The sequence below is a fragment of the Benincasa hispida genome, chromosome 9 (assembly GCF_009727055.1).
Source record: "Benincasa hispida cultivar B227 chromosome 9, ASM972705v1, whole genome shotgun sequence".
NCBI classification, from domain to species: Eukaryota; Viridiplantae; Streptophyta; class Magnoliopsida; order Cucurbitales; family Cucurbitaceae; genus Benincasa; species Benincasa hispida.
The window spans coordinates 31,708,153-31,723,036 of NC_052357.1; the positions used below are offsets into that span (position 1 = coordinate 31,708,153).

Sequence of the window (14,884 nt, forward strand, 5' to 3'; positions counted from 1 at the left end):
AGCTAAGATTTCGAGGCAAGCTTCCTGATAAATTTTAGAGCATATTTATAGAAGGAAGTATCTCGAGATAAGGCTTAGAACTAGGAGTAATCTGAGCTTTAAATTGAATCTGGATCTTAGGGTTCAAAAAGGAGCCCGAGGTGATCAAGGAACTTCTTGAGAGAAAGATTCCTATCCTTAACAGGGTGAGTGGTACTTTCCTTTAAGTATTAAAGCATATCTTTTAGAGTAAATTGTATATGCTTATGTTATGAATGAGTATCTAGCATGAGAATGAGATTATGTGATCGGGATGGTCAGAGGGTCAATAGACCTAGTCCCATAAAACAAAACCTCACGGGATGGTCAGGGACCGAGAGGTTCCTATTTCCTGAGCCCTGTTGGAAAGAACCTTGTATGGGATGGTCAGAGGGCCGACAGACCTAGCTTCTGAGCCCATGAACGGGCAGCTATGTGCACATAGGAGACAAAAGAAACATAAAGAGTAAGCATTGTATTTAGTAATAGTTATCTATATACCATGTACGTAGGTAGACAACATACTCATTCTAAGTATTTATAAGTTTAGCTATGTACCATGCGCATAGATAAAGTTGAGAACAGACTCATTCAAGGCTGAGTTTTGAATGTAACCTCGTATCTATGATATGCTTGTTATTTATGAGTTGAAATAGACTTTAGAAGTTTCTTACCACTCACTGAGCTTTGTGAGGCTCATTCTATTATTTCATGTTTTTCTTCCCAGGTAGCGAAAGGTAAGAAGTTCCAGAGTGCTGCTAAGGTCAAGGTTTGCCACAAGCCACAATTACACTTCCAGAGGGTTTTAAAGAGGAGTTGATTGTAAACTTTATTGTTAAGTCTTGGAGTTGTATAAACGTTACATTGTTGTAATATAAAATGGGTCTACTTAATCAGTTGTTGTTTGCTTCCATGAGTTAATCAGTTGGTTTTTGAATTTTTACATTTGTATCAGAGTTATTTCTGCAAGAGTTATTAGGCAGTAAGTGTTAACAAAAAGGTTGATAACTGCTGCAGTCACATCCTTTCCTAAGCTCAGAGAGTAGTCTGGGGTGGAGTGTGACATTTATTTCTTTATTCTTATCTTGAACTTATTTCATTATACTTTGGGTGTAATTTTTTTTCCACTATATCCATTTTATTAAGAAGTCATAGTATTTCAATTTAGTTCCATGCACCCATTTTTTACCTTCAATTTACTTACATCATTTTTTCCTCCACTTGTGATAGAGTATATTAATAATTTATTATCTATAAATTATGTCATTCAAGTTTTCATTTTCATTTGCTGAAAATATCAATTATTTATTTGTATAATGCCTATAAAAAAAATCACAATATTTTGGATTAAATCTTTGTACACAATTTCTCAAAAATAAAAAATTTTCTTCATACACAACATAAATATTCAAAATCTACTATTCAAAAGCCCATTATAAAACCTCAATAGAAAACTCATCCGTGAACATATATTAGAAAAGCTTCAACGAAATCCCTAAAATCAAACATAAGCCAAACCTTTTTTTTAATGCCTAACTAAAATATTTAACTGATCATTCATAACTCTTTAGTTCTCGATAGTTATTAAAAATTAAATTTGTAAATACTACTTTCACTTGTCTTAAATTTGTAAATTTGTAAATACTATATATATAGTATTAAAAAGTGGAAAAAGGTTTTAGAAAAAAAGTTAGTACGTTCATCCCTGGCTTAGAATTTAATTTCTAGCTCCGATAGAAGAAATTCAATCATCAAACATGGTAGGTGGGGGAACATTGGCAGACACGACTAATATGGTTGTGATTCAAGCAGTCGTGGATCAATATCTCTGAACCATCTTGAGCAAGGTGTAACAACGACCAGCCCCTAGAGCCGCGCCCCAAAATTTCCTCAACCCATCTCATGGAATCTTGCCACCAAGCACTATCAACCCAACCAGATCGCGATTTACTTAGGAACCAAGTGGGTTTGCTCCAGCCAACGCATCGAACATCTGCTAGCTCCAGCATTCCAGTTTGCTTCAGCTGAACGCCATTGGGTCGAGTCAGATCGACGTATTTGCTTCAACTTCACAACCAATCGGGTTTGCTCCAGACGCCTCCCATGGGTTTGCTCCAGCCACCAGGTTAGGTCAGATCGGCACCTTTGCTTCCAGTTTGCAGCTGATCGTCGAGCCCTAGAATCAATTGTCTAGAAGCAGTGTCGACCATGGGCAGTCTTCGTTTTTCGTCGTTGGAATTCCCGCAGCAGCCACCTTCTTGCAGCACCATGGTAGACAGCTTCTCCCTCACGTGTACACGGTTCAACCTTAGTTTCAAATGGGTGATTCTATTTGAAATAATTCCATTCCCTATGGACAGAAACATCCTAGATCTGAATCCCATGGGGAACTCCAATAGCAATTGGCCAACCTCCAACAACAGATGGCCGTTTTCAGGGCCAAACTGGATGGCCATGATTCTTCCAGTGTCTTAATCTACTCAGAAAATCTGGTAACAATGTTTTCTACTCTTCCTATTGCTAATCTTTGTTCTGGGACTATAGGAAACCCTGCAGAGATGATCACGGGAGAGAAGCTAAATGGCTAGAATTACTTCTCCTGGTTCTAAACAATTAAAATGGTCCTTGAGGTGCATCATAAATTTGGGTACTTGACCAGAGAGATACCACGACCAAGCCCTGGGATCCTAAGGAGCGCGTTTGGAAGGGAGATGATTCATTGCTCCACTCGATGTTGATCAGTAGCATGGAACCACAAATTAGGAAACCCTTACGCTATTCAGCCACCACACGAGAGATTTGGGATGCAGTCTGACGGTTATATTCGAGACGTCAGAACGCATCTCGCCTATATACTCTACATAAACAGGTTCATGAATGCAAACAAGGGAGCATGGATGTAACGTAATACTTCAACAGGATGTCTTTGCTATGGTAAGAAATGGATCTATGTCAGGAAATCATCTGAAACTGCTCACATGACGAAATTTAGTGCTCGAAGATAGAAGAGGTTAATCGTGTGTATAATTTTCTTGCGGGGTTGCACCCCAAATTTGATACGGTTCGAAGTCGAATATTAGGGCAGAAACCAATACCGTCTCTTAAGGAGGTCTATTCAGAGGTTCAATTGGAAGAGGATAGATCGAGTACAATGAATGGGTCTGGTGTTACCACTGTAGAGTCGGCTGCCTTTGGGATGAAATCCTCTGGATCTGATGGTGACAAGCAGAATAGCAAAACACCCCTAGTATGTGAGCATTGTACAAAATTATGACACACGAAAGATCAGTGTTGGAAACTGAATGGTTGACTTTCTAATGGCAAACGTTGCCCTCCAAATGACAAGTCAAAATCTGATCGTGCCCTGATGAGTTAATCGGATGAGGAGGCTACACAACCTCAGTCACAACCTTCGGTGACCAACCCAGGTGATTCAAGTACCATAGGGATCAGAACAGTTGCTCAGTCAGGTACTCCTCAGTCTTTTAGTTTCTTTGTTGAAGAGAATGAGTTATGGATTCTAGATTCAAGAGCGACCGATCACTTGACTAACTTATTTGATTGATTCCTCTCGTACTATTCGAGTGCTAGAAATGAGAGGATTCAAATTGCAGATGGGCCATTCGCTCCTATTGCTGAAAAAGATAAGTTGTCACCGTTTCAGGGATTAATTCTACAAAATGTCCTACATGTGCCAAAAATTTCTTACAACTTGTTATCAATAAGTAAAATAACAAAATATTTGAACTGTAGAGTTGTCTTGTTGTCACCAGATGCTACTTTGTTTCAGGATTTGAGATCAGGGAAGATGATTGGCACTACCCGATATAATAGGGGCCTCTATTTCCTTTCTGAAGATGCTTCCTCCAGGAATTTGTTTAGCACTATATCTGAAAAAGATTATTTATTGTGATATTTTAATTTGGACATCCAAGTTTTCAATATATGAGATATTTATTTCCCCATTTATTCCATAATATGAATATTTCTTCTTTGTCTTGTGATGTCTGTATACGTGCTAAATAACCTCGTGTTTCTTTTGTTTCTCAGCCTTATAAACCTACCTAGCCTTTCCACTTGACCCACAATGATGTTTGGGATTCTTCAAACATCTCTACCCTGTCCGATAAACGATGGTTTTTCACGTTCATCGATGATCATACCCGGCTTACATGGGTATATCTCTTTGCTGCTAAGTTCGAGGTCCTGTCTACCTTCCAACAATTCTATACCACTATCTTAACTCAGTTTAATACGAATATTGCCATTCTTCGAAGGGACAATTGACATGAATTTGTCAATCACACCCTCCGAGAATTCCTAATATCAAAAGGGATTATCCATCAAAACTCTTATGCTTATATTCTGCAACAAAACGGGGTGGTTGAACTTAAAAATTGCAATCTCATTGAAGTTGCTCATTCCTTGATGATTCTGGCGTTTCTCCCATCGTACCTATGGGGAGATGCGGTTCTTACTACAGCCCATCTCATTAATAGGATGCCTTCACGTGTTCTATACGTTTCTCCCATTGTACCTATGGGGATATGTTAAACAAGTTTCTCTTCGTGTGTTTGGGTGTATAGCTTTTTTCCACACTCACGATCTTCACCGAACTAGCCCCACGAGCTCAAAAGTGTGTGTTTGTTGGGTATCCTCTTCATCAACAAGGCTATAAATGTTTTCATTCACCTTCCAGAAAGTACTTTGTCACTATGGATGTCACGTTCCTTGAAGATAAACCATTCTTTCCCATTAGTTGTCTTTAGAGGGCGACCATGAGTGAAGAGACTAACAGTTCCACATACTCCGTACCTATTAGTTTCAATCTTGAGCCTAGTTCTAATGTTCCTAAATCCAGTCTACCTAGTCTCAAACCTGAATCCAATCTGCCTAGTCCCAAACCTACTCCTGCTATTCCAGTGTTTGTCCTCCCTACTAGACAAGTGCCCTGGATAACATACTATAGGAAGAATCTCATAAAGGAAACCCAGGAAACCCCTGTTGTTCCATCAGAAAATGTCCAAGCATTGAAACCAGCTCAGGTTCTAGATCCTGTTGTTTTAGAGAAGGTTCTTGAAGAGAAGTCTAGGCACATAGGAAATGCTGAGACGAACTCAAAGAAGCTTGAAATTACAGAAGGTAATGAGGTGTTGGAAGATCCTCAGGAAGATGAAGAATTGTCTCAGAAGTCTGATACTTGAGAGAGGACGACGAAAACTGGCAATAATGATGCCAGTCATGATATTTCAATTGCTCCCTAGGAAAGAACCAGGTCATGTACAAAGTACCCTATGCACAGTTTTTTGACCTATAGTAGCTCGTCTCCTATTTTTAAGGCTTTCACTACCTAACTTGATGCTCTAGCAATACCTACCAGTGTAGCTATAGCCATGGAAGTTATCGAGTGGAGAGCGATAGTACTGGAAGAAATAAAAGCTCTCGAGGTGAACAAGACTTGGGATCTACTGGCTCTCCCTAGAGGTCACAAGACAGTTGGTTGCAAATAGGTGTTCATAGTGAAGTATAGGTCTAACGGAACAAACGAGATATATAAGGCTAGGTTAGTCGCTAAAGGGTTCACACAAACGTATGGATTGATTATTCAGAAACTTTTTCCCCAGTGGCTAAGCTCAACACGATCGAAGTTCTTTTGTCTATTGCTGTGAATAAGAATTGGCCTCTACATCAACTAGATGTAAAAAAAATGTCTTTCTGAATGGTGAGTTAGAAGGGGACATTTACATGAGTCCTCCTCCAGGTTTCTAAACTAAATTTAGGAACCATATTTGTAAACTCAGGCAGTCCTTATATGGATTGAAACAGTCTCCTAGAGTGTGGTTGGATAGGTTCACAGTGTTTGTTAAATCCCAAGAGTTTGTTCAAAGGCATTCTAATCATACATTGTTCACCAAATAATCACTTTCAGGGAAGATTTCTATTTTGGTAGTTTATGTCGATGATATCATTTTATTAGAGGATGATACGACAGAAATTGCTAAGCTAAAACAAAGAATGGCAAGCGAATTTGAGATCAAATATCTTGGTAGTGTGAGGTCTTTTCTCGGGATGGAAGTGGCAAGATCGAAAGTAGGAATATCAATGTCTCAACGAAAATACACTCAAGACCTGTAAAAGGAAACAAGAATAATTGGATGCAAACCTATTGACACTCCTATTGAGGTCAATGGCAAACTAAAAAACATTACGGAAGGAGTTCTTGTAAATAAAGAGAGGTATCAATGCCTTGTAGGAAAACTGATTTACCTATTTTATACTAGGCCCAACATCTCCTATGTTGTGAGTGTGGTAAGTCAGTTCATGCAGAGTTTGTATGAGGAGCACATGGAAGCAGTGACTCGAATTCTGAGATATCTGAAGTCTACACCAGGGAAGGGCTTAATTTTCAGAATATAGGACACATGAAGCATTGAAGCATATACTAACTCAGTTGGGCAGGATTAGTGACAGATAAAAAGTCAACCTTGAGATATTGTACTTTTGTATGGGGAAACTTGGTGACTTGGTGGAGTAAAAAATAGGGTGTAGTTGCCAGAAGCAGTGTTGTGGCAGAGTATAGAGTTATGAGCCTGAGAGTGTGTGAAAAATATGGTTATAGAAAGTTTTTTCTGATCTTCACCAGGACAGTTCTGAAACTATATTGTGATAATAAGGCTGTCATCAATATTGCCAACAATGCAGTACAACATGATAGAACCAAACACGATGAAATTGACAGACACTTTATTAAAGAGAAGTTAGAACATGGGGTTATCTATATTCCCTATGTCCCTTCAGTCCAACAGGTTGCAAATGTTTTTACCAAAGGATTACCAAGACAGACGTTTGATGTTTATGTTAGCAAGTTGGGTCTTGCTGATATCTATGTCTCAACTTGAGGGGGGTGTTGATATATGATGCATTAGCCCTAAGGGCATATTTTTCTTTTACTTTATGCCTACTAAATTAGAGTTTTCCCTCATTCTATTTATATCTGAGGTTGGGGTCTCTTGTATGTATGACATTAAATAATAAAACTTTTCTATCGTGGTTTTTTCTCCCTGGATTTTGTTTTCCACATAAACCTTGTATTGTCTCTTTTCTTCTTATCTTTCATTAGCATATTGGACGAGGAGATGAGAAGAAAGTCATGAGGCTTTTCTTCACAATCAGATGTTCTTGTTACTGAAAAAAAAGGGAAGAGTAAAAGTAAAGGTCTGATGGAGAAAGATAGAAGCAAAGTAAAGGTGGCCAATTTGCAAATGTTGAGTGTCATTATTATCATGTGAAAGGGCATATAAAGAAGCATTATCGAAAATTTAAAAAGGACAATACAAATGATAAAGGCAACGAAAAGAAGAATGACGATGATAGAGATACAGACATAATTACTGTAGCCACCGAAGATTTTTACATCATATTTGATGATGATGTTATATATCTTGCTACACAACAGAGCAGTTGGGTGATTACTAATGGTGCCTTAGTTCATGCTACATCAAAGAGGGATTTCTTTGCATCCTATACACCTGGTGATTTCGGCAGTGTTAAGATAGTTAATGATGGATCAACAAAAGCAGTTGGCATCGAAGATGTACACATAGAGAACAAGAATGGTTCTAAGCTAATTTTGAAAAATGTGAAGCACATTCCTAATATGCGCATGAATTTGATTTCTACAGGTAAGCTTGATGATGAAGGTTTCTGCATTACCTTCTATGATGGTAAATGGAAACTTACTAAAGGCTCTTTGGTGATTGCTAAGGGAGAGAAATATTCCTCACTGTATTATATGGAGGCTAAGATCACTATTTTTGATAAAAATATAGTGAATGATGAAGCGAGTGTTGAGCTTTGGTATAAAAGACTCAATAACATGAGTAAGAAGAGTTTGAAGATTTTAACCAAGAAAAATCATCTTCCTGATATAAAGAGTGCACCTTTAAAAAGGTGTCATCATTGTTTAGCAGGAAAGCAGGCTAGAGTTACTTTTAAGTCATCTCAGCGTTCAAGGAAACCAAATGTACTAGATTTCATACATTCTGATGTGTGTAGTACTATGAAAATAAAAGCGCTTGGAGGTGCATCATATTTTGTGACATTTATTGATGATAATTCAAGGAAAACATGGGTCCATACCTTGAAGACTAAAGATCGAGTATTACAGGTGTTTAAACAGTTTCATGCCCTTCTTGAGAGAGAAACTGGTAAAAAGTTAAAGTGTATTAGGACTGATAATTGGGAAGTATTGTGGACCTTTTGATGAGTATTGCAAAAATCATGGTATTCGACATCAAAAGATACCTTCTAAGACTCCTTAGTTAAATGGCATAGCTGAAAGAATGAACAGAACACTAGTGGAAAGAATGAGATGGTTGCTTTCAGAATCACAGTTATCATAATCGTTCTGGGGTGAAACATTGAATATAGTTGTACATGTTTTGAATCTCACACCAGTGTTCCTTTGAGATCAGAAAATTCGAACAGAATATAGTCAAATAAGGATATATCTTATGATCACTTGCATGTCTTTAGTTGTAAAGCTTTTGTTCATGTTCCTAAAGATGAGAGATCGAAGCTTGATGCAAAGACTAGACCATGTGTATTTCTTGGCTATGGCCAAGATGAGTTTGGTTATAAGATTATATGATCCTGTATAAAAGAAGCTCATAAGAAGTCGAGTTGTGTTTATTGAAGACCAAACAATACTAGACATTGAGAAGACAGCTAAAACAAAGTCTGAGCACAATGATGAACTCACTAATTTAAATTCAATTTCTTTGACACAGCCTTCTACACAGATAAAAAATGAGGTTCAGGATCATCAGTTTGTTGAAACAGATGAGGGTTCTTAATAGGTTGAGGCAGATGATAGTGTTCAGAAACAGTTGTCAAAAACATAAATTCCTACAGATGTTTCACTCAGGAGATCTGTCAGAGATCAACGTCCGTCAACAAGATATTCAGCTACTGAATATTTATTATTGACTGATGGAGGAGAGCCTGAGAGTTATGGAGAGGGCATAGAAGATGAGCACAAAAGAGAGTGGATTGATGCCATGAAAGAAGAGATGAAGTCTTTACATGAAAACCACACTTTTGAGCTTGTGAAATTACCTAAAGAAAAAAGTGCACTGAAAAATAAGTGGGTTTATAGAGTGAAAAAGGATTAACATACCTCAAATTTGTGTTACAAAGCGAGATTGGTTGTCAAAGGGTTCAATCAAAAGAAAAGTGTCGACTTTGATCAAATTTTTGCTCCAATTGTCAAGATGTCTTCTATACGTATAGTTCTGGGTTTGGCAACTAGTCTTGACATAGAGGTTGAGCAGATGGATGTTAAGACCGCATTTCTTCATGGGGACGTATATAACGAAATCTACATGGAACAACCAGAGGGTTTTGAGCATAAAGGCAAAGAGCATCTGGTGTGTAAATTTAATAAAAGTCTTTATAGGTTGAAACAGGCACCAATGCAGTGGTATAAGAAGTTTGAGTCAGTTATGGAGGAGCAAGGCAACAAAAAGACTATTTTTTTATCATTGTGTTTTTGTCAATAAATTTTCGGATGATGATTTTATTGTATTATTGCTTTATTTTGATGACATTTTGATTGTTGGCAGGAATGTTTCAAGAATTGATAGGTTGAAGAGACAATTGAGCAAATCTTTTGCCATGATGGATTTGGGGCCAGAAAGAAAATTCTTGGAATTCGAAAAGTTCGAGGCAGAGCTTCCAAGAAGTTGTATATGTCACAAAAGCAATAATTGGAAAAGATACTTGAGTGTTTCAACATGAGTAAAGCAAAACCGGCCAATTCTTCTTTATCTAGTCACTTCAAACTGAGTAGCAAACAGAGTCCTTCTATAGATAAAGAGGAGGAAGATATGAGCAAGATCCCTTATGCTTCAATAGTTGGGAGCTTGATGTATGTCATGGTATGCACTAGACCTAATATTGCTCACACTGTTGGTTTTGTTAGTCATTTTATGTCCAATCTAGGAAAACAGCATTGAGAGGTAGTCAAGTGCATCATAAGATATTTGAGAGGTACTTCTAGTTTGAAGCTCACATTTGGAGGTCGAAAGCTAATTCTTGTTGGGTATACTGATTCAGATATGACAGGAGATCTAGACAACAGAAAGTCTATTTTTGATTACTTGATGACATTTGCAGGTGGTGCAGTATCTTGGCAGTCAATATTGCAGAAGTGTGTTGCAGTTTCTACAACTGACGTAGAGTATATTGCAACAGTAGAGGCTTGTAAAGAGATGTTGTGGATGCAGCGCTTTATATAGGAGCTTGGCTTCAAGCAACAAAGATATGTGATATACTGCGATTATCAGAGTGCTATTCACTTTCGTACGAATGCTACATTTCATTCTAGAACAAAGCATATAATGTGAGGTATCCTTGAATGAGAGATGCTTTGAATGATGAATTGTTTGAGCTTGAGAAGATACATATTGATCATAATGGATCCAATATGTTGACAAAGAATCTACCAAGAGAGAAACTTGAGTTTTTTCGTTTCGCCACGGGAATGACAAGTTCCTCCACAAAGTGAAATAAAGGGAGATTTGTTGGGTTATTTACTTTGTGATGGCCCAAGGCCCATTAGGTCTAAATCAAATTTTTTTTTTTTTTTTAAATAACCTTGCAGCCGTCGGTCAGTTGGATGTAGCACACAAACTGAGAGATTAAAATGGCAGAAAAATTAGACTTTTTGGCAATTCGACTAGCAACGTTTTTCAGCTATTTGGGGATCAATACGTGGTCCGATCGAGCTAAAATTTTGACGATGTTTTCTTGACACAGGGTCTTCAATCTAAACAGTGGAGATTTTCTTTGGAGCTACCTACAGTCGGATACCGTGGGTAATTGGTTGCCAATTCAAGTGAGATATTTCTAATTTTATTCTCCTCAATTTGTTGCCGTTTGTTGCCAAGATTGTTGATCTTGAGATATTTGCTGTATATGCCTCTAGTTGTGATTAGGGAGAAGTCATTGTAACCCATTGTTGATTAAAGTGGAGATTTTGACTTCGGTCTGTGGTTTTTTATTCCTCACATTGAGGGGATTTTTCTACGTTAAAATTGCTTGTGTCCTTACTTGATTATTATTGTTATTGCTAGTTGATTAGTATTCTATTAGATTCACACAAAAGTGAGATAATTGATTTAAAAATATAGTGTTTATCCCAACATGTATTGCCTTCATTGAATGTGAGTTGATACTTGGTTGAAGGTTTGATTTATTTTGCTTTGGAAAACATTTCTTTTTCTTTTTCCAAAGAATTATTAATAGGTGTAGTAGAGGGTTTTGTTAAAGCGATAAAAAACAAGCAAAACTTTCTTTTGTACTCAAACTTCCTTTTATGCATCATGAAGGTTTTGTTAATTGTAAGGGGAAAAAAAAGACAAAACAAGCTTAATTTTTTCCCATGCATTATTTAAATGTGCTGATAGACTCTTTGGTATGTTCCTCTTCTGTGTGTTGATGTTTTATTCTCTATGTACTTTATTCTCCATTACTTTTTACTTTGTTTTTCTTTCCATTTTCTCTTAAGGTATGTCCCTCTCTTCTTATTCTTTTGTTGTTCTTTTTCTCATAATTTATTGTCATAAATAAACAACTACTGATAGTTATAAACTATCACTGTCTAGTGTACTATGACCAAGTCATCATTGTCATTAATTGACTCAAGATTTTGATATTTCTGTAGTGGTCGTACAAATATTAACGATATTGAAAATTTTGCAGGGTCACAAAATGATATATGAAATTTTATTGTCAACAATATCTTGACTATGAGAATGTCTTGAGTCAACAAAATATAATGTCATATGTTGAGTGACAACTAGGAGGGTAAGAAACCGAACCGAACCGAACCGATTCGAGTTGAAATTTTTTATGTTATAATTCAAAATGAACTGAATTGAAATGATTGGTTTGATTCAATCCTGGTTTACCCAAACCAAAGCAATCAGAAATTAGGGTTTGCCACTCCCCTCCCCCCTCCCCCACTCTTACGTTTCTCTTTCTCTCGCATCTCTCTTTCTTTTGCAATCCCTCGTTGTCTCTCTATCTCTCTCACATCTCTTTTTCTCTATTTCTCTCGCATTCCATCTCTGTCTCTTTGTCTCTCACATCTCTGTTTCTCTGTTTCTCTCGCATCCCCTTTGTCTCTCTCTTTCATATCCCCCTCTCTGTTTCCTATTTCTCTCACATCCCTCTCTTTCTCTCTTCCTCACACAAAGAATAAAAAGAAGAAGTACCACGAAGATGTTTAGCAAGAACAAGGAGTAGAAGCAGTAGTTTACCATTTTGAAGAAGTTCAAATTCCCTCTCATATGTAGAAGAAGAACCGCTCTCTTTTAGGACTATGTGCTGAAGTCATTATTCAATTTTTTTTTAACTTTTTAATATTATATAGCACAAAAATTAAGTTTGACCTAATCTCACACGATTCGAATCGGATCAAGTCTTGTTCGTACATAACAGAACCCAGGTCAGGTTGAGTCAATTTTAAAGAAGTCGACCCAATCCAACCTATTTACTCCTCTATATTTGTTTACCACCAGAAAAGTGCATACTATTATGACCTTTTTACATTGTCAATTAAATACATCTCATCACAGTTTATTAAACATCAAAGAAATGATTATGATGATAGAAAATTTGTTTCTTGAACCTATTATTATACTTGATTTCCATCTTCAACTAATCTTATTTCGACACAAAGCAAGTACAAACATAAAAAGAACTTTCCATATATAACGATAAAGTTGATAACATTTTTATAAAGAAACTAAACACAAGGGAACTATCGAATATCCTTGAAAGGATAAATACAAAAAGAAACTAAATACAAGGAAACTATCCAATGTTCTCGAAGTAACAAATACAAGCAAAAAGCTCTATTTTCCTAAATGGTTTGAAATAAACTAAGTATTCCCAAATTGTTTAGGAAATTAATTAAATTTGCACACATTACTAGAGGGTTATTGAATGTTTAATCATGCATGAGTGTAGTTTGCAGGTGAGATATTTTGAAATGGATACGAGTGAGGAGGCTGGAGGACATGAAGAGATGATGGAGATTTACCATAAGGGTTTTGAAGAAGGGGAGAGTGATGATGTTGTGATATCAATCGAAAAAATGTTCATGAAACTACCTCCTATCAATTTAGAATGTTTCATATATCAAGTTCCCAAATTGCACTGCAAGATGAATGACACAAGCCTATACACCTCAACTCATTTCAATTGGTCCTTTCCACCATGGCCAACAAGAATATAAAGCTGTAGAACAATATAAGCTTCAAGCTCTCAAAATATATCTATCTCGTATAAATGTGAGAGTTGGGGAGGTCATGAATATTGCTGGAAGATGGGAGGAAACAGCTCGTAGTTGCTGCGCAGAGCCTATAGACATGAACAGTGAAGACTTTGTAAAAATGATGCCCTTCGATAGTCGTTTCATATTGGAGTTTATGAAGTCAACAATTTGTGAAAAGAGATATTTGGGTGAAAGTGAGACTGATTTGGATGGATGATATACTTCTATTGGTTTAATGTACGATTTAAAACGGACGTGGCTATGTTTGAGAATCAACTTCCTTTTTTCGTTCTTCAAGAATTATTTGAACTATCATTATTTCGACAAAACAAATTAACAAACCTCCACCTATCTACTTTATGGCATTGATAGTAGAGTTGTTTATAGCAAGCACGACTGGACAATATGGGTTTCGTTATAATGTGGTAGACAATACACACAAGGTAAGACACTTGGTACATTTATTAAGATTCTACTACATCCCCTCACCTGAGACAGAGGGGTACAAGAAATTTAAGGAGACAGAATACAACAGATATTTTGATACCCCAACTATAATTAAACTTAGTGAGGCTGGTGTCAAAGAACAGAAGAAGCCAAGAGTTTGATGGATTACAGCTTTAAAAATGGGGTTTTGGAAATTCCACCTTTCATAATTCATATCAACTTTGAAATACAAATTCGAAACTGATTTTCCATGGCGGGGCGGATCAGAAGTTTATATTTTATTATCTTGCATTGTTAGATGACTTGATTAACACATAGAAAGACGTGAGTATATTTGTGAAGGAGAAAGACGTGAGTATAATGGTAAAATTAATTAAGGATCTACGTCTAAATGCCCCAACCTAATACAACCAAATATTACTACTCCAATATGAGCAAAGATTTAAATGATTACTGCAACAAATGTTGGCACCGATCTATGACTTCACTAAGACGTGATTATTTCCACACTCCATGGGCTTCCATCTCCTTTATTGCTGCTACTATCCTGCTTATCCTTTACTTTACTTCAAATCCTATTCTCTATTACATTTATTTTTCACGATTAATATAAATTTGATTTTTGGTTTGCGCTTGTATTATTAATTTTTCCATATGTGATATATTTGTTATATTTATGTACCCAAGATGTTCTTTTTCAAGATGAGTCGATGCTGTTAAATTATAAACTACTTTTGTTAGGATTTTCAGGTTGCAAAGTCAAGCCTCTTTTTGTTAGATAGTTGAGCTTTGTTAGAGGATTCTTGTTAGCTAATTTTAGTATTGATCAATAGATATACAGAAAATCATCTGTTCAAATTTGGTTCTTTACATTCGCTGTCATATACAGAAAATCATCCATTCAGATCTTGTTCTTTACATGGTATCAAAGCCTTGCTAGCTGGTTTCTTCTTCTTCTCTGCCATCGCTGTCGTCCGGTCATCACACTAGTGTCATCCACCCAGACCCTCGATCCTGTCTGTAGCCACTGTGAAAAACTCGACCCTCAATCCCCATTGTGAAAAACTTGACCCTGAT

The 14,884-nt window shown here is 36.7% G+C and overlaps 1 pseudogene; it reads left to right on the forward strand.

Annotated features, from left to right (window-relative positions):
• Positions 1-13,075: 13,075 nt before the first annotated feature.
• LOC120084665 lies at positions 13,076-14,415 on the forward strand (annotated as a pseudogene).
• The last annotated feature ends 469 nt before the right edge of the window (positions 14,416-14,884 follow it).